The sequence below is a fragment of the Rhipicephalus sanguineus genome, chromosome 7 (assembly GCF_013339695.2).
Source record: "Rhipicephalus sanguineus isolate Rsan-2018 chromosome 7, BIME_Rsan_1.4, whole genome shotgun sequence".
Taxonomy (NCBI): Eukaryota; Metazoa; Arthropoda; class Arachnida; order Ixodida; family Ixodidae; genus Rhipicephalus; species Rhipicephalus sanguineus.
In genome coordinates this window covers 46646419-46671885 of record NC_051182.1, presented here as the reverse complement: position 1 = coordinate 46671885, position 25467 = coordinate 46646419, and the positions used below count along the sequence as shown (strand labels likewise).

At 45.3% G+C, this 25467-nt stretch overlaps 1 pseudogene; it reads right to left on the bottom strand.

Annotated features, from left to right (window-relative positions):
* Positions 1–2764: 2764 nt before the first annotated feature.
* LOC125759103 (uncharacterized) lies at positions 2765–23460 on the bottom strand (annotated as a pseudogene).
* Between the last annotated feature and the right edge of the window lie 2007 nt (positions 23461–25467).

Below are 25467 nucleotides of genomic sequence, written 5' to 3'. Positions count from 1 at the left end.
AATATGGTGTCATTGTCCGAGTCCGATATCGACACCGCATATTTAAACTGAGAAACCACCTGCGTCCTTGGGGTACACAAAACAGTTCTTATTCACAAAACAACCGGAAGCATTGCCACAAAGCCAGCACACATTCAGCACATTTCCGTTAGCATCCCCGCATCACAGGTGTGCATGCACCACTAGACATCGTTACATTAAGACCACCTCGTAAATAAAGAGCGATTGCAGTCATATGCAGTCGCACAGCAGCCTAGGATGTTTCGAGAATGTAAGTTATATTGGAGAAAAACATCCCCATAATAAACCTGAGATATCCTAATAACGTACTTCAGCCGTGGTTTGGTAATAATGTACAAAGGGAAGCTCATTTGTTCTTAGAATAACAGAGAGCTGAGCTAGTTGGTAAGTATTTATTCTAAAAAGACAGGGCGTGCAAACACAGACACAAGAAAGAAGTCAGGACACCAGAAGCGTTCGTGGTGTCCTGACTTCCTTCTTGTGTCCGTGTTTGCACGCCATGTCTTTTTAGAATGAATACTCATTTGTTCTCGTTTGCTTCAATACCGATCGTGCTTTTCAACCACATAGTTAAAATTCGAAGTGTCCAAGAGCAATGTTGCTTTACACCGAAACAGGTTAGCCTTTACTGTCCCCATTCCCTAATGCATGTGGTGAGCAAACGATAAGAAATGAGGCTATGTCGCAGCAGAATGCCTTTTTCGGAACTCTGATTGGTAGTAGACATTCATCGGTGGACGTTTGAAGTCATCATAATCATTATCATGAGCCTGTCTACGCCCACTGCAGGGTAAAGGCCTCTCCCATGTTCCACCAATCAACCCGGTCCTGTTCTTTCTGTTGCCACGTTATACCTACAAACTTCTTAAACTCATCTACCCACCTAATTTTCTGTCTCCCCCTCACACGTTTGCAATCTCTTGGAATCCAGTCACTTACCCTTAATGACCACCGGTTATCCTGCCGACGTGCTACGTGCCCGGCTCATATCCATTTCTTCTTCTTGATTTCAACTATGATATCCTTAACCTCCGTTTGTTCCCTGACCCACTCTGCTCTCTTCCTGTCTCTTAAGGTTACATTTATCATTTTCCTTTCCATCGCTCGCTGCGTCGTCCTCAATTTAAGTTGAACCCTCTTTGTAAGTCTCCAGGTTTCTGCTCCGTAGGTAAGTACCGGTAAGATGCAGCTGTTATAGGGCTGACGCGCTGGAGTTTTGAGTACTGTGGCGGAGCCTGGTGGCGTGCGCCGAAGTTGCTTGGGTAGTCAAAAATGGACGCCGACCGGAGAGTTACGCAGTTCTCAGTTGCTTTAAGCGTTTTACTTAATTTTGCACCTAGTTTTCAGGCTCAAAAAGTGCTTAAAACGTACGCAGGAACTTGTCCGCTATGCCTGCAAAGTCTGACATGTTTGATGAGCGATCCCTGCTTCAACAAACCGTGCCGAAAGCAGGTGGTCTGGGCGACGGCTCTGAGCAGCGCGCGGTCCCGAAGCGCGGTCGCCGCCGTTTATTGTTGCGTGGTTAATTGCCTCGAACATGGGGGTAAGGATCCTAATGTGCGGTTTTACTTGTTCCCCTGAAAGCCATACGAAGTGGAGTGACAGACCGCTGGATACGTGCCGTCCGACGCGTGAAGTGAGTACGCGAGCAAAACGTGGTTTGCAAGGTAACGTGCTGATTACTTTTCGTACGCGCGTGCACGCGGTTTATATATATATATTCCCTACGTGCAGTCCAGACGGCACGCCGTGGCTGCCGACGGCGATCACGAGGATATGCAGCCGGCATTTCGTGCGAAACGAGAAAAACGATGCCATGAGTCACCCTGCGTATGTGCCTACGATTTTTCCGGCAGCTGCTTCCAGCGGCCGGCTGTAAACATTGCGCGCCGTCGCTTCTCGACCGGCACTGCACGCTGACAGAATTTGACGAATTCCCTAGAAGCAAATGTTGAAAATTACGACCGTGCATGGGGAAAACGTGTGTTTGCGACTGAATGCGGCAGAAAACGGCACACGACGCGAATGCGCTCATTCGGGCCGCCGACGGCTAGACTTCGTCACTGGACTTTTCTTGATTCCGTTTCGTCGTGTAATGCACATCATTTGGCTTTCTCAACAGCAATCTTTTCGTTTATGCACTGTCGTTAATCGCGCGAGCATGCCTCGTAAAACTTAACTCGAGTTCAACGTCGTATGAGATTGGCTGCACTTGCGAGTTGCAGCGCGCCTAAATGGTTCCTTCAATCTCCTGCACGTCGTAAACATACTTGACGTTGACGAGCTTCTTGCGTTTACGCAGATTGCTTGGCCTGAAGAACTCAGCCACGCCAGAAACTGGCCGAGATCCAAAGCGCAGCACAACCGACAGCGGCGGCTCCATTGCGCATCTGAGCTTAGTGCTGCATGCGGCCGCCAGTCTGACTACTCGAAACCAAAGAACTTGTCCTAGGGGACGCTTTTTAGCACCGTTTTCGCAGCGCCGCCTGGGCAGCCAGTCAGGCCTATATACCTTTCTCTTGAGGGATAGTGGTGGATTACCATTCATGATTTGAGAATGCTTGCCGAATGAGCCCCATCCCATCCTTATTCTTCTAGTTATTTCACTCTCGTGGTTCGGCTCCGCGGTTACTACCTGTCCTAAGTAGACGTACTCCTTTACAACTTCCAATGTCTAGCCACCTATCGCAAAGCGCTGTTCTTGATGTATCCGTGACGTCACGGATACGTCATTCCGCTTCCCCTACGGTGAGTAACGGTCTGGGGGTTTGCGTTGCCGGCCCGAGCGACGCAACACCGGAGTTGAGGGGCTCCCGGCGATCTCGCTCCTTGTTGGCGCTCGCCCCGGTGTTCCTCCTGCTAGGGTCCCGGCGGCAGTTTCGAGGCACCGAGAGTCACCGGCTTCTCCCTGGTCATGCTCCAACTCCCGTGGCTTCACCTGGTCGCTGTGGCGCCGAATGGTTTCCCCCTCCGGACCATCGGCATTCACCAGGCGGGCTCCGTCTGTCGATGTAATGCTGGCTGGAGTCCACGGCTCGCCTCGCCCAAAGTTCCTCACCCAGAGTGGCTCCCCGGGCTGCCACCCATCGAGGGGGGGACGGTCAACTGGTGAGGGCGGAATGGACACTGCGTTATCCAGCCTGGAGCGAAGATCGTAGCCCATTAGGAGTTGCGCTGGTGTCCGGCCCCCGGCCTGCGGCGTCCTGTGGTACCTGTGCAAAATCCTAGCCAGGCGGGTTTTCAGTGACCCTTGTACATTCTTCTTCAATGAATACTTCACAGTCCGAACCGCCCGCTCCGCGAGCCCATTGGACTGGGGGTGATACGGTGCTGTTCGGAGGTGTACTATGTTATTCAGCTTCGTGAAGGTGTTAAATTCCCAACTCGTAAACTGTGGGCCATTATCGGATACCAGCGTCCCGGGCAACCCGAATGTACTGAACAAGGTGCGCAGAGCCTCTATGGTGGTGTGTGTGGTGGAACTCTTCATGGGTATCGCTTCTATCCACTTACTATGTGAATCCACCACAATCAGTAGCATGTGACCATCGATCGGCCCCGCAAAATCGATATGCAGCCTCGACCAACGCTCATCCGTTTCCTGCCACGCAACAGGGGGTTTCTTTGGGGGCATAGGGGCAGCTTGGATGCAACTGGTGCAGGACTTAACCATGTGCTCAATGTCATTATCGATCCGGGGGTACCACATCAAGGAGCGCCCTAGCCGCTTCATTGAGCAAATCCCTTGATGAGTATCATGCAGCAGACGTAACATTACTGCTCGGGCACTCTTAGGGACGATCACTCGATGGCCATAACTCCCCGTTTCCGGTTAAAGTATGGCATCAAGTGATGGTCCTTAGGCCCCAAATTTCTTGGCCATCCCTCCTGCACCCATTTTTGCACCTTTGCTAAATCGTCATCAAGCTCCGTGAGAGTGCCCAGTTGCTTCGCAGATATGAAACCATCATTGAGGGTCTCCGTAAGCAGCACATACTCACCGTCCACAGTTTCTTCCTGCGTCTCTGGCTGGGAAGTTGCTGCCGTGGGGAGTCGGCTGAGGGCATCGGCTGGAACGTTGTTTTTCCCGGGCTGGTGTTTGATGACGTAATCGTATGCGCTCAGCAGCAGGGCCCATCGCTGGATTCGCGCCGCGGCCATCACGGGCACTGGCCTGTCTGGGTGAAAAAGTCGAACAAGCGGCTTATGGTCTGTCATCAATGTGAAAGTATTGCCGAGCAAGTATTGTCGGAATTTCGACGCACCAAACACAAGTGCCAAGGCTTCACGCTCCAGCTGCGAGTAATTTTTCTCAGCTCCAGTCAATAACCGAGAGCGGAACCCTATGGGCCGAAGTACCCCACCCCCGACATCGTGTGAAAGCACTGCGCCGATTCCGTCCGGGGAGGCATCGCATTCCAGGACTAGCGGCTTGTGTGGGTCAAAATGCGCCAGAAAGTCTGCGGATTTCAGAAGGTCTTTCACACTGCTGAATGACTGCTGTTGAGCGGTACCCCACTTCCACTTAGCTTCCTTCCGGAGTAGTTGATATAGGGGTGCCATGGCGGTCGATGCAGTGGGAAGAAACTTGTGGTAGTACGTTACCATGCCGAGGTAGGACCTTAATTCTGCGGAATTCCGTGGTGCCTGAACCTTAAGGATGGCGTCTATCTTTTTTCCGTCTTTGGTTGAAGACCTCGAACGCTGATTCGATGCCCCAAAAAATCCACCTCTCGTTGGCGGAACTTGCACTTGTCTGCGTTCAGGCGCACGCCGTATTCCCGGAAACGCTTGAATACTTCGTGCAGGGTGGTGCAGTCATTGCGTTTCTCTGCCACGATGACGTCGTCTAGGTATACCTGAACACCCGGAAGTCCCTGCAAGATGGTCTCCATACGCCGTTGGAACACGGCCGGCGCGGACGCCACTCCAAAAGGCAGGCGACCCTATTGAAAATTTGCCCAATGGTGGGCATTATGTGACCCACTACCCATCATCTTGGTGGATTATGGTACTGGGTAATGATGGACGCATGGTGGACAGATGGTGGGTGATGGACGGATGGTGGACATATGGTGGATGATGGACGGACGGTGGACAGATGGTGGATGATGGACGGATGGTGGGTGATGGACAGATGATGGGTGGACGGTGGGTGATGGACATACTGGGTGTATGCTGGGTGATGGGCAGATACTGGATAGATAACGATGGGTGTTTGACGCCTGAGTCAAAGTCGAGCTATGCAATTATTTACAAAAATAAGACATCGTGCTTCTTAACGTGATTATAGACAACCTTTTACCATTGAGGTTAACAAGTTTACTTGCTGTGTCTACACGTGGCCAAGCATGCAGCCACATGTTGATGCAGCACGGAATCAATGAATGCATCTTGCACCAAATACTCTTGTTTATTTGTTCTCCATGCTGCCATGCTTAAAACGTACGCCCTGCCGGCTTGCTTCATATAGTAACTTCTTAGGAACTTGCAGATGGGAGAAAGGCAGTTTCCTTGAGGTAGTGCAGTCAGCCAGATGGGGTGTGCTTTGAAGTACTTTTCCAGGCATGCTACAACAGAAGTGAATAAAAACAAATAAACTGCTTTCACTAAATTTGGAGCAATAACATCAATGAAACCAGTCGCAATCGCTTTGACCAAAAGCTTAAACCATATCAAGTCAAATAAAAGGCAGCACGTAATCAGTCCACATGTCCGTAACGCTCTAGTACGTAGTTCATTGCCAAGACTGGTGTGCGAACCCCGTTAGCTACAAAGTACGTCAACGGATGTCCTTGCTGTGCGCTCTGAGACTCTATATTGCTATTTCTTATGCCAGCCATCTTTGACAAAAATATGCAAGCAACAACTTCAACTCTTTCCCTACAGAGTTTTTTGTTAAAAAACTATAAAAATACAATTTTTTTAATTGCCCATTTGATTTCACGTATCCCGAAACAACTAAAAACTATTTAAAGGCACTTTATTCGCAAGATAAAAGAAAAATATTTTTTTCAAAGTATCCGGAACATTGGCTTCACTGCCCTGCAACACAGAAGGTGCCCTAATTTTTGTTCAGTCTTTGGTGCAGAAAATGTCTGGAATGAAAAAAATATTAATGTGCGGGGAGAAGGAGCCCGTACAAAAAAGCCGTGAACGCGTCGTGACGTTGGGGGTTTGTTTACAACTATTGCCGTGCACTGTCGATACGTTGAGATTCGGTGCTCATCCGAATCTGAGGATTCAGAAAAAAATATTCTCTGTAGTCGCTGCCACACTTGCCGGGGCACTGATATTCTTCGTTCCACAAAACTTAAGCGAACAAGCTGAACAAAGCTGTTGCCGGCACTCGCACACGTACACCCTTTTCTAATTCAAGTTGCCAGAATCCAGCCCGTCCTCAATAAAATGCATGCTTTGACCGTGTTTTTATATTTTTTTACTGGACTATCTGTGTAAGTCAAAGACAACACAGCAAACTGAATCAGAGTATCTTAATTGCAGCACACCCAAACGCTTCTTTCAGCATGGATGAGCCCAGTTCTTCGGTAGGAGCAGTACAAACTGTGTAATAACTCAGATCGTCTGTGGTAGGAAACGGGTTAAAAGGATTTTAAAGAAAAAAAACAATTTCTGTCATTTAGTGCAAACAACTTCACAGTACCAAAGACACCACTCTTCACACGAGAAGATGATTGGTAGGCGATTCATGAAAGACGGTAGGCATGCAAACATGAACACAAGAGAGAAGTCGGGACAACACAAATGCTGACTAACCGACTGGCCGAATAAGGTTAGTCGGCGTTTGTTTTGTCCAAACTTCTCTCTTGTGTCCGTGTTGTATGCCTACCATCTTTTATCATGTATTCCTACCAACTAGCTCTGCTTTCTGGCATTGGTAAGCAAGACAATGCGCAAAAAGACATACACGAGGCGAGGCTGCACAGACGTTCCCACACCAGCTCTCGGTGACATCAGATTTTGCCAGCCCCTGCTACGGGCAATATTGTTTACATTGTGTTCCTACAGACCTCAATCTTAACTTAAGTTTCACAAACTTTTAGCGAACTAATGTGGCCAAAATACGATAAAAGACGTGTTATTTGCAACGTCATGTTGACATGTATGTGCTGAGTTTTAGCATGAAATTCAACAAGTTAAACACTGGCCTTCATTTCCTCTTCTACTAATTTACCTATGAAGGTAAAATTTATGACATTACAGATCTTAAAGAATAATTTATTTGTCTAAACTGATCTAAGGTTTCACTTTAGTGTCCTTTAAGGGGAGACACTCCTCGAAATAACTTCTTTTTCATTTCTTGTAATAGACTTAAAAATACACATACACAAATACACATACACATATGCTGGCATCAGATGCAATTCACTACAGATTGTTTGTGCCAATACAATTGCACTGGCACTTCAGTTCGCAAATCTAAGTGAAACAGCACAGAAAAAGATGGTAAAATGTATGCTAACGCCCTTCATGTCCAAGATGGTGCGAGCATGTTGCGTTAGTGTGCCGTGAATGTGCTGCGTGCAGAACTTTCCTTTTTTGGCACGATGGGAAGGCATGAAAGTGTATAGAAAACTTTGTGGAGGACAGGCACAGCTAACCACGTCATCCTAGTAAGGTGAATGGTCTTAATTGTTTATATTTTTGTTCATATTCCTATGCTCAAACACAATGCGATTACTACAGAGTACTTATACTTAAGTAAATAGATTACTCTGGCAGGCCGTATCTTACAAATTTCATTAATCATAAGTGTCCTGTTTAACTGTATGGCTGTGAATGCTGCAGCATGATGAAATCAAATGGCCATAAAGCGCAATTAAAAAAGGTTTAAATTGTTTTCCCATGCTTTCTTTGAATCCATTACTAGTTTTTTCATAAACGAAAACCGGGCTTGCCTATTGCTTTTCATCCTCTTCGTCCAAACAATAGCAGCATTACTCGCTGAGTGCGATAAAAATAATGGCAACTAGGGAAAAATGTGACAAAATCAGTCTGAGAAATGGCAGGTATGCAAAATGGACACAGCATATTTGTTCAATATTCAACACAGGTCTTAGGGAACAAACATTGATGCCATTTGTCACCAGCAATGAATGGGTCAAACTGAAGTATATAATTGGCCTAACAGACTGCTTATGTCCAGCATGTGTAGCAGCCACTGACCTATATGCTAGGGTACCCAATTTGAATGCATTCATTGCTCAAAACAGCAGACGTGACATTCAAACTAGCATCACTTTTTTCGGAGAAAGTGAGCGCATTTGCCGCAGCCTCGAACCATCAGCGCTCAATAAAGAAAAGGTAATCATCTACTGACCTAAAGATTCTAATCAGGGCACCATCAGAACTGACAGTTGGGCAAGGTGGTAGTGATTCATCATTGAAATTTTGCTGGTGTTGCTTTGGTCTCTTCTTCGTTCTTGTCTAGTGTATTAAATGATCAACGAGAACGTATACTTTGTCGACCATTCTTAAACATCACCAAGTTTACACAACATTAGAACCTATACATATGCCATACTTTTGTGTGACAATGGAATCCTGCCACCCTTTCATTTATTATCAGTGATATGTATACAGACAACATTTCTTACAAAAAGCCTCGGCATTACTGTGTTTTTCAGAACACCTTTCAGATCTTTACAGGTGCATTTGTTGAATTTTGGCCTGTTTGCTGTGGATCTACAGTGACGTGATGGCTGGATGATGTCTTCACACAAATGCCACACAAATGTATAAGTTCCGAGGTCATGTCAACCATGCAATTCATTTCAAACAGATTGACTGTGAACTATAAACGAACTCCGAGATCTGGATTATTTTGCAATTAGAAGGTGTATAGGTAGATTTGTCCTGTGCTCTTTTTGATGAGGGCTGATGTGCTGGCTAGAACTTATGAATATAAGTGCCATGCAATGATGACACAGAAATCTCGGGCTTTCACATGCAGTTCAAAGGCTACCACACGTGCTCAGCATCATTTCTGCAGTTCGTACGGCAATACTGGACTCATGTTAACCTATTCAAAGCTGGTGAAGAATATTTAGAATGACAGAAAGCTGAAAAAATTGGTAATGATTCATCTTGAAATGAAGGTAGGCATGCAAACGCAGACACAAGAAAGAAGTGGGGTCAACACAAACACCAACAAACAAATGAAGAGGCATACAGTGGTGGAAAACAAAGTGGACACAAGTAACTTTACACGCATCTGCAGGGATAGGGAGACACTTATCAATCCGGCACACTTGGAGCTTTACGTGAGAGATAACACTTCAGGAATCTGATTTCTTCGTCATGCAAGTCAGCTGACAGCTGGCTCACACATGCAGTTCCACTACTATCGATATGCCAGGCTTCTACCATTACAGGTTTTTACATTTCCACTCTTGTATGAAACTACGCATTCATCGAATTTTGGCGTGCATTTACATAAACCTCCAGTTTATGACTCCTGATGTTTCGTTAATCTCTGGTAAACATAGCGGCCCATTTGCTCTTTGGAGAAGCAGCAACAGCGAAGAGAAACATTATACCACACCTGTACGGCAAACGGTAAATTTGCTGGTGTGTTCTACGAAACAAATGTTAGTGCACTTGTTCTCGATCATCTGTTTATTCTTTCTCTGCAAGGTGGCACAAATCTTACGTAGCTGTAAAGACAGCATTGACACTGTATGCACTTCCCACTTTCTTTAGCCTGTGAGATAAGCAATGAGTGTAAAGAATACCTACGGCACGCTTGTTACTGTTAATTTTTGCATCCATGTTTGCACGTGACACAGCCGGCTTCTTGAAACGTTCAGTGTCAGTGGCTACTGCAATACGAGGATAACCAGCATATAATGGACGCATAACCTGTGCGTTAAAGCTGGCCTTCATTTTGTGTACAGACTGGTGAGAGATGAGTTTAAGCATGACATGAAAATAGCGTTTTTTCTAAGCTTAGAATGCTTGTAGTTGAAGTTTGGCAACAGTATTGAAGATCCAGAAGAATACTGCTAGCAAACTTGGTTTTTCTGAAATGTTAAGGAAATGCCTAAAGTTTGTATACTATCATTCTGAAGCAATGCTTCAGTAAACTTCGGCCATCCTCCATTTAACTCAAATTGTTCAATCATTGAGGTAACCATGGATTCAAATTGGTAACCACAACAAAATATCAAGTAAGCGTAACATGCGCAGAATAGAACTTGCATTGGTTAAAAGATGCCCCAATTCTCAGTGATTTATACCTTAGCACAGTTGACAAACGCTTAGAGGAGGCCTTAGGCAAAGATATTATTGAGGTTTTTCATTACGTGGACAATTAGATGATTGATTTTTTTTGTAGCGGTGATAAACTTGAAATCGCGGTTACCTCACTGAATAGACAATTTGATGTAATTGAACGGGGGCTGAACCTTACTAAATAACTGGCTCAGAATGACAGAATAGTACAATTTCAGGACATTACCTTAGTGTTTCTGTGGAACCACGTGTGATGGCAGTATGCTCCTAGATCTTCAAAAATACTGTTCAACTTCTCATCCAAGCATTCTAGGTTTCTAAGGAATAGTACTGACATTGCTGTGTCATGCCATAAGTATTTTCTCACCAAGTGCTGCGTGAACACAACGAGCACCAGCTTTATGAACTGGTTAGCATCTATTAGATGTAGGTCATTCTTGCGTTGTAATAGCCTCGGTAGCTCAATGTTTAAAGCACATTTTGTTACGTCTGAACGTGGTTGCAGAAAGCAATAGTAACAAGCGTGCCTTATGTGTTCCTTAAATTCAGTGATTATCTGATAGGCTAAAGTAAGTGGGAAGTAGATAAGGCAATAATGTTGCCCTTATGGCTGCCAATGGGCCAGGTAAGATTTGCGCCAATGTACTGAGAAATAATGAGCAGGGAATAGACAAAAGGCAGACTCAAATATTTTTTTGCAAGACACCCACTAGTTTACTGATTGCTGTGTAGCTCTGGTTTATAAAGTTCTTTGTAGCTGTGGCTGTTTCTACATATGACAGATGGGCTGCTGTGTTATTCAGAGATTAACGGAACGTAAGAGGTCGTAAACCAGTGGCTAACACACTAGTTTATCTTTGCATTGTCGAGGGTGTATATGCACACCAAAATTCGATGAATGCAAGGTACTATTACCTAGTATCGATATGCCTGGCATATTAATAGCAGTGGAAGCGCATGCTTGAGGCAGCAGTCGAATAATTTGTATAAAGAATGAATCAAATGCCTACACATTTCTCTCAGGTAAAGCCCCACATGTGCCAAATTAATAAGTGTCACCCCATACCAGTGTGCAGGTAAGTGTTTTTTGTCTACCTTCTTTTCAGCCGCGCTGCATTTCTTCAGCTGTTAGTCAGCAATTCAGTTGTCCCGATTTCTCTCTTGTGCCCGTGTTTGCATGCCTACCTTCATTTAGGATGGTGAAGAGTGGCACGACCGTTTTCTGCTCAACCGCAGTCTTGAAGAAAATGTCCCCACATTGCCAATTCATGAAAATATGCAGGAAGGTGAAGGTGACACACAGCTGCAGGAAGGTGAAACATAACACTTACCTGACTCTCGCTGCATGACTTGAGTAAGCATGGTGCCCCAGGACAGCTCCTTTGCAGATCTAGAGCAAAAACGCAATACAAAATATTCAACAAAACAATAAAAATAAAGCTTAGAATAACAGAGAGCTGAGCTAGTTGGTACTTATTCATTCTAAAAAGAGACAGGGCGTGCAAACACGGACACAAGAGAGAGATCAGGACACCACAAACGCCGTTCTTTTCAGCCGTTGTGCGTCTCTTCAGTTGTTAGTCGGCGTTTGTGGTGTCCTGATCTCTTTCTTGTGTCCGTGTTTGCACGCCCTGTCTCTTTTTAGAATGAATAAAAATAATGTTTTTACTGAAAAAATGCATATAGGTTAAAAAGCACGAGCTCGCTGCTAGTCACATATTTTAAAAAGTTTCCAAGAAATAATTCTCGAAGCATCCACAAGCTACAAACATAAGTAAATTTGACAAGATGCATCGTCAGTGTGTGAGAATGCATTTTGGCTGTTACCTACTTGGTTATCTGCGTGCAGCTTTTATAACAATACCTGGGCAAAAAACTTTATAAATGCACTTCAACTGGAACTGTGAGACGGTTAATATTTACGAACGTCGATGACATAGAAAGGTTATGCGGCTTTGAATGTTGATCAACAGTACATACATGACTTCCCCAATCAGCTGTGGAAATGGCTCAAGCTATCGCTCTCTCCCAGCTAAATACCCGAGACAAAGTTGATGAGCATGGTGAACAGTTTTATGAAGCCCCATTGCCAAGATAGCTGCTTACGACATTGTAATGACATAGTCAACAGAGAAGCGCAAAATAAAATGATACGTCGGCCACACCACCAGTTTTCTTTGCGTTGGCTTATATGTATTAGTAGATAGGAGGTTGCTATTGCATATACTTCATTTTAGGCCCAAGACTTAGAAAAGTGTTCACATTGGCTCTGACTGCCTTGTTTCCTAGTGGCGTGTGTGTCATCTTCCCATCTTCTTGTCTAATGCTGTTTTATTGCCTTTTATATTGCACCAACCAGTGCAGTCCCAATCAAGCACACTACCGATCGAGTTGTCCATTGCAAGCATGCAAATGTGGTTAACAAATATGAGCAAAATAAAATGCAAGGCACAATTATCTAGACAAAGATAACTTTTTTTGAACGAGAAAACTGTCTTTCATTATTACGCTTCCTCAACACAGATTCCGCAGAAGTGAGTCGCGAAAGATATGTAGTTTTGATGGGCAAAATGAAGTATATGTGACGCACCTATTGACGGCCTTTTCTGTAGAATATACATCTTTGTTTTTTGTCTTTAGATTTTGAAGAAACCGGACACTAATAAGCACACAAGCTAATGTGCATTCATCGTGTCTGGCTGAGTGGCTATTCAATTAATGCAACATTTCAATAACAGAGCGAGTTTCATAAAAAGAGTGTAAAAGAAAGTTACAGCTGCTGTTCATCGTAACAAGTTTGCTTGCCCTCTCCTTTTAGCAGATTTATAAAAAATACAAGAACCAAAGAAGGAAAAATTGTAGTGATGCACCATATGGCACAAGGCAATGTGTGTGAGTGAGTCATCGCTTAGCCTATAAAAAATGACACCATATCTTAAAACAATGGTCATTCCTGCAGTGCCTGAATGTGCATTCTCATAAAGGTGAAATTGTTGCATTGTTTTGACACTACTTAAAAATTGATAGTTATTGACTCCAAATTGCTCCACAAAGAGTCCTATTCACCTTCTAGAGGGCGGCAGCAGCCCACTTTCGCATACGCTAGGCACCAATGAAATCTGAGAACATATTTTTCTTGACGAACAGCCACCAGAGCATGGTTTTGCTGCATCAGAATAATTAAAACTGAGATTTACGCACAATGCAAGCTGATAACCATCACTCGCACTAAACTGACCACATACAGCAAGGGTCATTTTGGCCCGTTATATCTCGTGAACAAAGCAAATGAGGACATATGATATTAAAACCGTGTGTTCACTGACAGAAGCGCTCTTCAATAAAAAATTGTCGTCAAAATTGCGACGGGATTTTTTAATTTTTTGAAAATGAACTTTTTTGAAAAAACTCGCTTCTTGAACTATTTTTTTTCTTTTTTTGCGTTGCCCGTAGGCAAATGATTTTCCGTATAAATGTTGCAAAGGTTCTTTCCTATATTTACACTGTTTTGAAGTTTCTGTTTGAAATAGGAAAGGCGCCAAGGTGCCTCAACTTAGCAGACTTTTTTCATTTCGACCGTGTTTGCCATTTTTTCACATTTTCTTCCTTTTGAGAACGGCATAAAAAGTGCATGGATGTAATTCACAGTATTGCGTTTTAAAACCAAGAAAAAATATTTTCGACACGTCATTTATAATTCGCGTTAAATTCTGCAGTGAAATCCGAAAACATTGCAGTGAGCAAAAACAGGAGGCCCGCACCACCACCTTCAAATATTTTTTTGCCGTGCCGGGAGCGTTTCTTGGAAATAAAATTTTCGGTTCACTGCACTTTGAGTGTGCCCACATTACACATCAAAAACCCAGGCAATACAAAAATATCGACCGGACAGGCATGTTTGATCTCTCGTGGAATCCCCCTGCTGTGCATTGCTGCTGTGTATTTGTGGAATGTTTTCTCACAAATGCTTGGTTCGAGGCCACCGAAAATACTATTTTATAAACACAAATGTGCTACTGTTAATTTCTGGGATGTCAAACTCAACAAATCCGCATCCCTTGGCACGTGTCACTCAATGCATTAAAAAAAGTTTAGCCTGGCTGGTAAAGATTCTAGCAGGGTATCTCCATCGTTGATCGAATTTCGGCGCTAAAGAAGTTCATAGTATGGTAGAGATTCATCATGGTGCCACTCACTGGTACCAGGCAGACTGCAATAGGAGGAATCTCTTTGTCATGTTCCACTTGGCATTCGTGACCAAAATCATATGGCTTTGAAGATGTGTGTAGAAAATATGGATAGGCACTGTACGCCTCAGGAAGCATTGCTTTTGTGTGCCTATCTGCAACAAATGCATTTATGCCACGGGTATCTCTGCGCTGGCATGAGGTGTCGTTAAAGTACCACGAAAATTCAACTCTAGGAGAGAATGTTCAGAGCCATGTGTAACGTTCAATGCAACAAGAAAAGCAAGGATTGACAGCAAGCCTACTTGGTTCACAATGAGAAGGAAAATGCTACAAGGGTCAATAGTGTGTGTAATTGTGGTTCTTGTATTGCCCAAAAGTGCTGTAGCATTGTAAAAAAGACAGCGCCGTGAGAACACCATCTAACTTTGAATATGTAGGAAAGCTTCAAAATGGTGCTCCAGGAACGTTCACGCATGTTGAAATGAAAACAGCAAAAAAGAATGAAATATTGCACAAAACATCACAAGTCATGGCGTGATTGTCATAACTGGAGGAGGAATTTCAAGCTCCCTCAAAATTTTGAAATGCTGCATGTTTATATAAACGCACGCACACATACGAACACATGCACAAAAAACATGAAGTATAACAAGACCGCTACCATTAACAAATTTTCTGGCTAGGCCCCTGCATGGTGTGTATGTGTGTGGCATTCTGTGCTATCTTCATAATGACACTGTAGCAATAACACACAAATCTCTTTGCTGTACAAGGGTGTATACATGAAAGCCAAACTTCCTGAATGTGGCCCTATTTCCTTGAATCAATGCAGGAATTGTGGGCGGTGCTATTACTAAACATGCAAATGGAAACAGGAATAATCCTTGATACACAGGGATACACGGAACAGCAACACAACACTGTTACCGGTTTCTAGACTTGACAAATTCGGCTGTTTTGGTACCTGATATAGGTTGTTGTTGTTATAGATTAAACTAGACGTAGAAATGAAACGACACACTTTAGTATTGAGCAGCTTCAGATCTAAATGCATTTTAAATTTGATGTTGATGTGTGGCACATATGTCCTATGTATTATAGAAGATTCCTACTCCACATTGGCACTCCTACATGTTCCTATGTTCGCGCGTAGCAGATGAAACTTATTGAACCTCACCACATGTGAGTAGTCACACATGAATCGCAAGTTTGATCTGTGACAACGATAATGTCAAAATTGTTTACAACAGAGCTGTGGCCTACCTGCATTTGTTCATCACTCGGGTTCACATCAGCATTGGCTGCATATGGTCATCACCAGCAGGGGAGGCGGCTGCAACAATTTCTTTGTTAAAGCGTTGCCGAGAATTTGGTCTGGTTTGTTGCCAAAGAAATCTGGTAGGACAGGCTTTGAGAGAAAGTTGTGTAATAAGGCTGTTACCAGTCAACTCAGAGGTTATGCCAAGCAGGCATGGTCTCACGCAAACCATACACTGAATAATAAATGGGACTGACAAATACAGGGATATTTTTAACTTCGTTCATCATGGAACTAACACATTATGCACTGATTAGCTTATGTGTTAGACAGAAAATAACATGAGGGAGGTCAATACATTTCACTAATAACACACATCCTTGTCAGCCACATGCTATAATGGGCATTCGACAATTACCCATCTAAGAAATTGTGAATAAATGTTATCTGAAAATTTCAAAGCCTCATCGTACATATGATTATTGCTCAATACACTTTCCCATGGATTCTACTGAATGAATGTCGACAGCATGTGCTTTGCTGCCTTCAACATAATTTATGAGAAATACACTTTGTGCTTGACGAAAACTGCCGAGTTTTTGCAGAATTTCTGTGGTCTACATGTCTTTTTACATCCAACAAAGCTCCGCATGCCAGTGTTGCACACAATTTCTGTGGTCTACATGTCTTTTTACATCCAACAAAGCTCCGCATGCCAGTGTTTCACTGTGCCATGTCAGTGGATTAACACGGGAAGTTGGGCGAGTTGGTACGTTATCATATTCAGCTGAACGTGTAGCGCGGCATAGGTGAGGGAAGAATTGGATGACACGGCGCTTCATTCCTGGTCTATGCCACGTTGCACGTTCAACGAAACAAGCCATGCGAGTGCCATATTATCTACCTTAGATGCAGGGTGGCTTGTTTGTGCCCTTAGCAACATACACAATGTGCAACCACATTTATAGCATACTTTAGCAAATAAAATTTATGGTGCCGTAACAGAGCCTGAGCTCTAGTTCGTGGGTACGATTACAGCGCTGTTTAAGTGGTGCGTAATGATACTTGCCAGTGTCATGGAAAACTGCAGTCCACCTATCGCTACACCAGTAGAGAGCGCGAATAGCGTATGAATGGTTTTACATAAACGCACTAGCACATAAACACAGTGATGAGTGCTTACCACAAGCTATGCAGCTGCAGAAGTTAGGAAACGAGTAATACCAACACAATAAAGGCAGAAGTTGAGGGTAAGATTGAAGAGATGAAAAATTCGTGAACACGGGGTGCCAGCAACACCCCGTATTCACGAATTTTGCACGTGATACCATTGTCACAGGTAACTGCAATGCACGAACGCACATACAGTGCCGAAAGCAATAACAAATTCAGATGAGAGTACGCCTTGCCAAATTAGGTCAACACGCATAAAAATGGGTCAAAGTGACTAAACTAAATACAGTGTCATGCTGAAAAAATTGCATTTTTAGCAAATCTACCTTAGCTATTGCTTAAAAAACGACAAACAATGTCCAAGAGTGCTAACCTAAACGCTTTTGACGGTCACGCTACTTAAGGACGCACAAAATGCACGCCTAAAGAAAATATCCCTACATACACTTTATTTCTCCCACTGTACTGATTCACGGCTCATGGCTCAACACGGTGGCTGGAGATCATTCCTTTAGAGCTCGTTCAAAAGAAAAAAATAAATCAAGCTTCGATTTCATTGCTTTACCCCAAGTAAGTTCACAAGTGTAAACTGCACGCATAAAACACATGACGATGGTGTGTCTGAGAAAAATGTCTCCTTTCAGCGAATTTTAACATAGCGCAGTGCCTGCGCACGAGCTAATTACCAAAACTTTATATAACTACTGATTACGCTCTTGGACAAACGTCGTGCGCGAGCACCATGCACACAACAACGATATGTGGTACCAACAATTATGCAATTTCCTTCAGCGACAACGCAAATTACAATAAGAACGACTGACAACGTACGAAGCGTAACATTCAAAATCACTTACCTCTGGCAAGAAAGCACGCTGGCAGCGTACACTGCAGGATGACCGCCGGTTTTCAAGCGATGCGCAGAGCAAGGAACGGCCAAGCTACTCGCATCCGGCTGTCCGCCGGTATAGCTCCCGAAGTGCTCGAACGTCAAGGCATTTTCTAGGCCCACAGAGCGTGCCGTCGAGTAAAGATTGCGGTGCTGCTGCTCACTGATGTGTGGAAACGTTTGAAGAGGGCACGGTGTAAAGAGGGTCTCCAAAGCTATGAATCACATCCCTTGATCACACCGAACAAAGGAGTCGCAGAGAACGGAGTCGCACGGCCGGCATCTGGTGACTATTTGCACGGTGCCGTGGATCATACTCAGTGAAGAACTTGCGCTTACGTCAGTAACCGCAACACACAACACACAATGCGAGGTAACGCAGTAAAGGTGGACCGCATGAACGAAACTCGACACTACGACGCACACACGAAATGCAGGACGCCGCCATGTCTGGGAAGAAAAAAAAAGCGACAGGGCGATGTTGGCGACACTAGCGCCACCACCACCTCAGTTTCAGTTTCGGTATCGACATATGAACAGAAAGATCGTGTGTACGTTGCTACAAATAGCTCAAACACGAGTGCTAACGCTGCAAGAAGGAAATGCGCTGTCTTATATATTTGTCTCATCAATCTGTCATTGAAATTTACAGCAACTTATGCAGATGTAGTGGAATAGTTAGTGAAGTTGTTCAGGTGAGGTCGGCCTTTGACTGCGATGTGAAAATGCACATCATGCATTCACGAACATTTTGTCATGTTATCACATCCGCAGCTTAATGAATGTTTACCTTCAGCCTTAACTTCATTTATTCATACAAAAGCGAGTCGACATACGTGCGGCCACATGACATTGGTTATCGATTACCAATGTCATGTGGTCGCACGTATGTCGGACAATCTGGACGTTGCGCAAACGTTCGACTTCGTGAACACCATTCTTCCTTAAGTAGTCACCTGTCCCTTCACTGCGCAGAGTGCAAATGTACCCCGTGTTTTGATGACACAACCATATTATTTCAGAACGGCGATCAAACAGCTAGAGAGGTAGCCGAAGCGTTTTTCGTAGCACGGTTGGAAGATAAGTGCATAAGCCACCCATCTTTATCCCTGTCGGATAAAGAAATACCCATCACGCGGAAACACAATACAAAAGATAACTAACTGTGATTGCGTTTTTCGCGTGTTGTATACGTGGTTCAAAATACACGGAAGCATTTTCATCTCAATGCCCACGGGTGCACGTAGTACGCAGTGCAAATGTATGTGCTGTGCGATGTATTTTTGTTCCGTTTCTTAATGCACGAAATCACACCGTTCGTGCAACATGCATTAGGAAATTGTGACACAGCTGCCAGAAGTAAGTTATGAAGAATTGTGTCCGCTGTAATTGCATGGGTAAAACAGCATATGTCTGCCGCTTCGCGTTGTGCCTTGGGCGCTGTCACTGTTTCACCAGTGCCATCACGTGCCCGTCGCGCGAAGGGCACACGTTACTCCAACATAACTTTTTGATGACATCGGAGCCGTGGGAAATCCTAATATTAGAATAATGTGAACGCACTACGCGAAATTGTTGCCTTATTTTGAACTGTTTGCTTAGACTTCATAGACATCAATCGCGAGCTGATAGTGGTTATACTTGCAGCTCCCACTCGTAATCACAAACGCTTCCTTCCTTACGCGTAAAGGCGGCCTTTCGTAAGGAGAACTTCAGGTAAAGTGAAAGAAAAGGTAAAGCGACCTTTCAAAGACCCACCTTACGACATTTTAAGGGCACCTAACGAAAGACGGCCTTATCCGTTTGAGTGACTGTTATGGGAGCGAAGCTATGCACGTTTTTACGCTTGAAATCATCAATTCATGCGCGTATAACTTAATCCTACAACAAAAGGGTAAATCAAGTGTGCATTTAGGCTTCTGAAAGCAAATACCGCTAGTGTCAGACGGGCATTTTGCGCGTTGCTAGCGTTGCTATGGTTGCTGACTCTTGTTGGCTAAACTTTATTTTCGGCTAAACGCTAGCCGTCACAATAACGTGTTTGCTAAATTTCCCGTCGTCTCATTTGTGTACGTTCAATGCACGTGTTTGAGCTGGTGGTTGCACGGCACGCTTGCATTCCTAAGCTATAACAAAGTGAAGGGCGTTGTGTGCGGTCCCCTCGTTGAGCCCGGGCTCCCGCCTGTTTCCCTCCATTCGGCTTGCGTCCTCCAGGTAAAGGGGGACGTCTCAAGACTGATTTCCCGTAATGTCCCCGTGTTGTTGTTGTTTGTGGTTATGTGGAGGAAGAGACGTGTTGTGTGGCCGTGTTCTGGCCGTTCTCGCGGTCGTCAGTGACAGCGGTAGAGAAACGGACGACCTGTGCGAACCGAAGTGAATGCGCGTGAACGATGTGCCTGTGTGGTGAATATTACCTCCTTCAGAATGTGTTTTAATTCAGCTTTATTCTAATAAATGGCTAAGGTTTTCTCATTTCCTTACTTGTGTTTATTTACTTCGGTTGGTGTTAGCACTTTTGCCGTTAGATTTACGAACCGAGGACTACCAGCGGACTAGTTGGGATTATTCCAAAGAAATCGAAAGGCTGACCACACGGAAGAAGCGTTTACGACAGGTGAGCTCCGTTTTCGCATCTTGCTACATTCGAGGAGCGAAGACAACAGCATTTTGCCGATACTGAGGCTCCTGATGTTTGTTCAAATTGTGGCTCAATCGTGCCAGCTTCATCGCCTTTCCACGCGTGATATGTATCCTCGATTAAATACGACACATGTGATTGCTCGCACATTGCTTCGAAGCTTTTTTTTTTTCTTTTTATTGTTGCGGGTGTCGTGCTTTGTACGCAAATACACACATCGCCATGCTGGATAGCATAAGCCCTAGGGACTTCGAAAGCTACCTTACGGAAGCTTCCTTTTCTTAAAGTTGTCTAAAGGGGGCTGCTGAGGATAAAGTGTGTTCTTGAAACACGGTAAGGAGCCGAGCAAGTAATAAAGATGTACTCGTGCAAATGCACCGCGGAGCTAACAGTACGAACCAATACGCTAGCGGTCGATCGAGTTGCTTGTAACCGTCGCGTACAACAATCTTTGACAACGGACATCGTGTCTATGCGAAATTAGGCCAAGCATGTAGGCGACGCAAAATGTAATTTTAGAAGTGTTGCACTTTGTCGCTTATGCTTTCTCCAATTAGTTAGGGCTTTTGTCAGTTAATTGTCATGTGCAGCGCTTGCATCTCGCTCGTTGGTTCAGACGTGCACTCTTCTCACTTCCATTTTCAATGCAAGGAAACAGGAGCGTAGCCAGAATTTTTTTTTTTTTTTGGGGGGGGGGGGGTTCAACCATACTTTATGTATGTTCGTGCGTGTATATATACACATGCATATATACACGTGCGTGTATATATACGCAATTTTCGGGGGGGGAGGGGTTGAACCCCCTACCCCCCCCCTCCTCTTGGCTATGCCCCTGCAAGGAAACACCTATAGATGCGCGTTGACAGTTGATGCACAATGCCCTAGAGTTCAAAGTTGTATCACAACAATTCGGCAGTTTTCTCGGATGAGTACTTCTATGCATCATAAATGCATGCAGCTGATCACGAAGCATCCATAATCAGCAACGTACGTGTCCATCGACACAGGCTCCTCATGTTTCTATTATCACATCTATTGCACCCAGCATCCACCCGGCACATCTCCACGTATGCCACCACCCACCCACTTTGCCCACCGGGTCTCCCACCAAACACGAAGCATCCCTGCATCCACCCAGCACACCCACCAATTGTTCCACCACCCACCAACTTTGTGTCTCCACCACCCACCCATTATGCCCACCGAGTGTCCACCAAACCACCAACTTTCCCAGCACGCCCACCAATGGTCCCACGATGTCCACCATTACTCCCAGCATGTACACCACGTTGTCCATCATACCCACCAGAATTTCCACAATTTCCATCATAAATTTTATGATGGGCAATGCTGGGATTTTCAATGGGGGAGTAAAGCTGAACAGTCCTTTATGCGTGTTTATGGTCGTGAGTTGCATGGCTGCCTCATCCAACGGAAGCTGGTTGTATGCCTCCCGCAAGTCTACCGTGGTAAAAACTTCACCGCCATTTAATGTAGCCAGGATATCCTCCACCCGTGGCAACGGATATTGCTCAGTGCGACAGGCTTTGTTGACCGTTAGCTTAAAATCGCCGCAAAGGCATGAGGTACCGGTACAATAATAACAACTCCGCATGAGGCACCGGTACAATAATACCCGAGCCCGAAAGGCGGTCCTGTTCCACGTCGACCTTTGGCCGAAAAGCATACGGAACTTCGCGTGCTTTCCAAAATTTCGGCACCAGGTTTTCTCGCATCTCGAAGTGTACCGGTGGCCCTTTTATGAGCCCTAAACCTGGCGCGAACACATCAGCGAATTCTGCTAGCAACCGGTCCACGTTAACGTCATCAGCACCGAGTAATGGCAGTTGCTCACCTGACGTGTTCACGTTCATGACCGGTGCCTCGAGCATGTGGAACGCTTGAATCAGGTCGCGTCCGCAGAGGTTTGGGCCGGAGCAACCAGGACTTGCAAAGATCCAGCCGTCGACCTGTTTCCGCACGAAACCTTGAGCTGAAGTTGTCCCCGCACTGGAAGCCGTCCCAGGAAGCAGGTGAGTTTCAATGGCGAACCACGCAGCTTCGGCCACACTGTTTTGTTCCGCTCATATGTGGGCCACGTGATGACCGAATCCGGCGAGCCTGTGTCGACCTGCATGTTCACTGGAACCCCACCACAATCCAAGGTGCGCACAATGGGTTGCGTAATGCCGACGTGGCCGATGTGACTGTCCGCTGCCTCCAGCGCGAACATGCCGTCCGTGCCAGTGTCTTCCTCCCGTGACAAGGCGTGTACTTGGCGTTCTGGTGGTACCACCCCGAACCCACTCTCACGGCGGCAACAGGCTCGAGCGATATGACCTCGTTGTTTACACTTGAAGCATGACGCCGAGCGGAAGCGGCAATCCTCGTGTCCGTGCCCTTTTTCTCCGCAGCAGTAGCACGCAACAATCTGTGGCCGGCTTCGTGGGCGATAGGACTGGCTTTCCAGAGCATGCACACTTGCCTCAGCGGTGGGGCTTACTATCTCTTGCGCGTTGGCCTCAGCCATTTCGGTAGATATCGCAATTTCTTCCGCTTCGCTCCTCGTCAGCTGTGGTTTCGCGAGTAGCTGCCGACGCACTCCGACGTTGTGCAGACCACACACGATGCGATCTCTTAGCATTCTGCCCAACGAAGCACCAAAATTGCAGGTGTCCGCTATCTGTCGAATCGCCACGATAAAATCCTTGACCGGTTCGCCGGGCCGCTGATTGCGGGTGAAGAACTTATAAGACTGTGCTATCTCGTTCGGTTGCGGCGAGAAGTGCTGCTTAAGCAAGGCTATCACTTGTGGGCACGACAGTTCATTCACCTTATCCGGAGCACAACGTCCACCCAGTACGTCGACGGTGTGGGTGGACAGTGCAGTCACCAGCAGGGCCCGCTTCTTGTTGTCTTCCGTGATGCCATTACCCTCAAAGAAGGCTTCCAGCCGAACCTGGTACGCGGGCTACTTGTCGCTCGTCTCGTCGTACTGCGGCGGGCTGGCGTATCCTCCCGTGGGTGCGGCGGCCATGACGGAAGGAGTTGACGCCCCGCTTTGTCCCACCCTCGTCGCCATTGAAAAGAACACGCCGGGGCCGTGGCTGGGCCAAGACAAAACTTTATTGCGATAGCGCGGTTTAATGTAGCGTTGTGCAAGAGGGGTTAAGGGGAAGGGAAGGAGAAGAAGCAGTGGTGATAACGGCGGCTTCGGCTGGCGTGACGTCACGGATACATCAGTTCTCTGCCAACATTGTTCCGCATTAATAATAATAATATCTGGGGTTTAACGTCCCAAAACCACGATTTGATTATGAGAGACGCCGTAGTGAAGGGCTCCGGAAATTTCGACCACCTGGGGTTCTTTAACGTGCACCTAAATCTAAGTACACGGGGCCTCAAACATTTTCGCCTCCATCGAAAATGCAGCCGCCGCGGCCGGGATTTTATCCCGCGACCTTCGGGTCAGCAGTCGAGCGCCATAACCACTAGAGCACCGTGGCGGGGCTGTTCCGCATTACTGTAGATTTTGTTCCAAATTACATTGCATTTGAAGTACGGTACCTCTAATACGTCTGGCACGTCGTAGTGCAGCTTCAGTGGTCCTCCCGGGGCTCCAAGTTTAGCCAGGGTAGTGTTTCCGATGCAGAGAACAGACAGTGCGAACGTGAACGTGTATGCACCCATGATAAGGCCACATTGAAACCGGCTTCCCTTGGTGCAATCCCTTTTATGGAGTATCTTTTCTCGAGAGAGCAGTGGAGAAGTGGTAAGCAACTTCATGAAATTCATACAGCTGCATGGCAAGATTATTTTTCCTCTCATTCTCAGAAACGCACATAATTATGTGCTCTTATTTCAGACAAACGCTCCGACATCGCGTACACGTCGACCGAGATAAGACTACACGCCAATAGGCAGCGTGTGAGTGAACTGTTCGTATGGCTGGGGAGTTTGCCAAGTTGTCAGATAAAAGACAGCTTATTAGTGTTGATGAATAAAAAAGGTCATTTGGGACAAAGTTAGGAAGGTTTTTTTTTACTTGTGAACGGTTCCGTTTGACAAGTGGCTTGCAGAGCTCATACACATGTGTTTCATTGGCGTGGTTGCCAGAAAATCCTCTCAATTGACAAACGAATAAGAGCGTTTTTATATCTTCTTCAGTGTGTTTGCCAGTTAATGAATGTAGTTCCACAAATTATAAAATGTGAAGTGCTTTCTTTTTGCGACAGTCGCCGGACTTCATATGATGCAAAATTAACGAAGAGTTTTTCATAGCTGATATCTGTAAAACATGTGAAGTCGGGCCCAATGTGGGTTGCAGCGTGCTGCCTGTGGTCAAAGTTGCGCGAACACTGCACGGTTGCACAGACATAGAAAACAATCAGTAACCTGAACACAGTTTCAACTAATCGTATTTTCAAAACCATTTTCACATTTGGTGGTGTTACAGTGTAGCTTTGGCGTCCCTTCAACCATGGCTACTGTGTTGTAACTCATGTTAGGCGCCACTGCAATGCAATTTCTGAACAAAATGCAAAATCTACAAAACAGTAACAAGACCGATGTTGAGGGGTAAATAGAGGCATGAAGAGGGGTAAAATTTTATTATTTATTTACAAACACTGATGTCCCAGTTTCTGCGACATAGCAGGAATGAGTAGATATGCTCAATACAATGAACAAATACAATTCATCGAGGTACATGATTACGCATTTCTTTTTCGAATTGCTCAGCACCGAGTCTGCGCAGAGACCCATCAAGTTCATTCTATAAATCGACGGTCCGCGGAAAAAGGGAAATCTTTAAAAAGACAGGAATAAATTTGAAGGGGATAATATTTTGGGGATCAAATCGTCGGGTACGGCGTACAGAACCTGAAACAAAGGAAATGAGTGCTAGAGCACTCGAGCCGGTGTGAACTATCATATGCAAAACGACGAAACGATCGCAAGTGCACTAATGTTCGAGACACTGCAGCGATAAAACATGCGCATGGGAAGTCGGCGAGAAATGCCGGTGATAGCAACAAAAAAATTA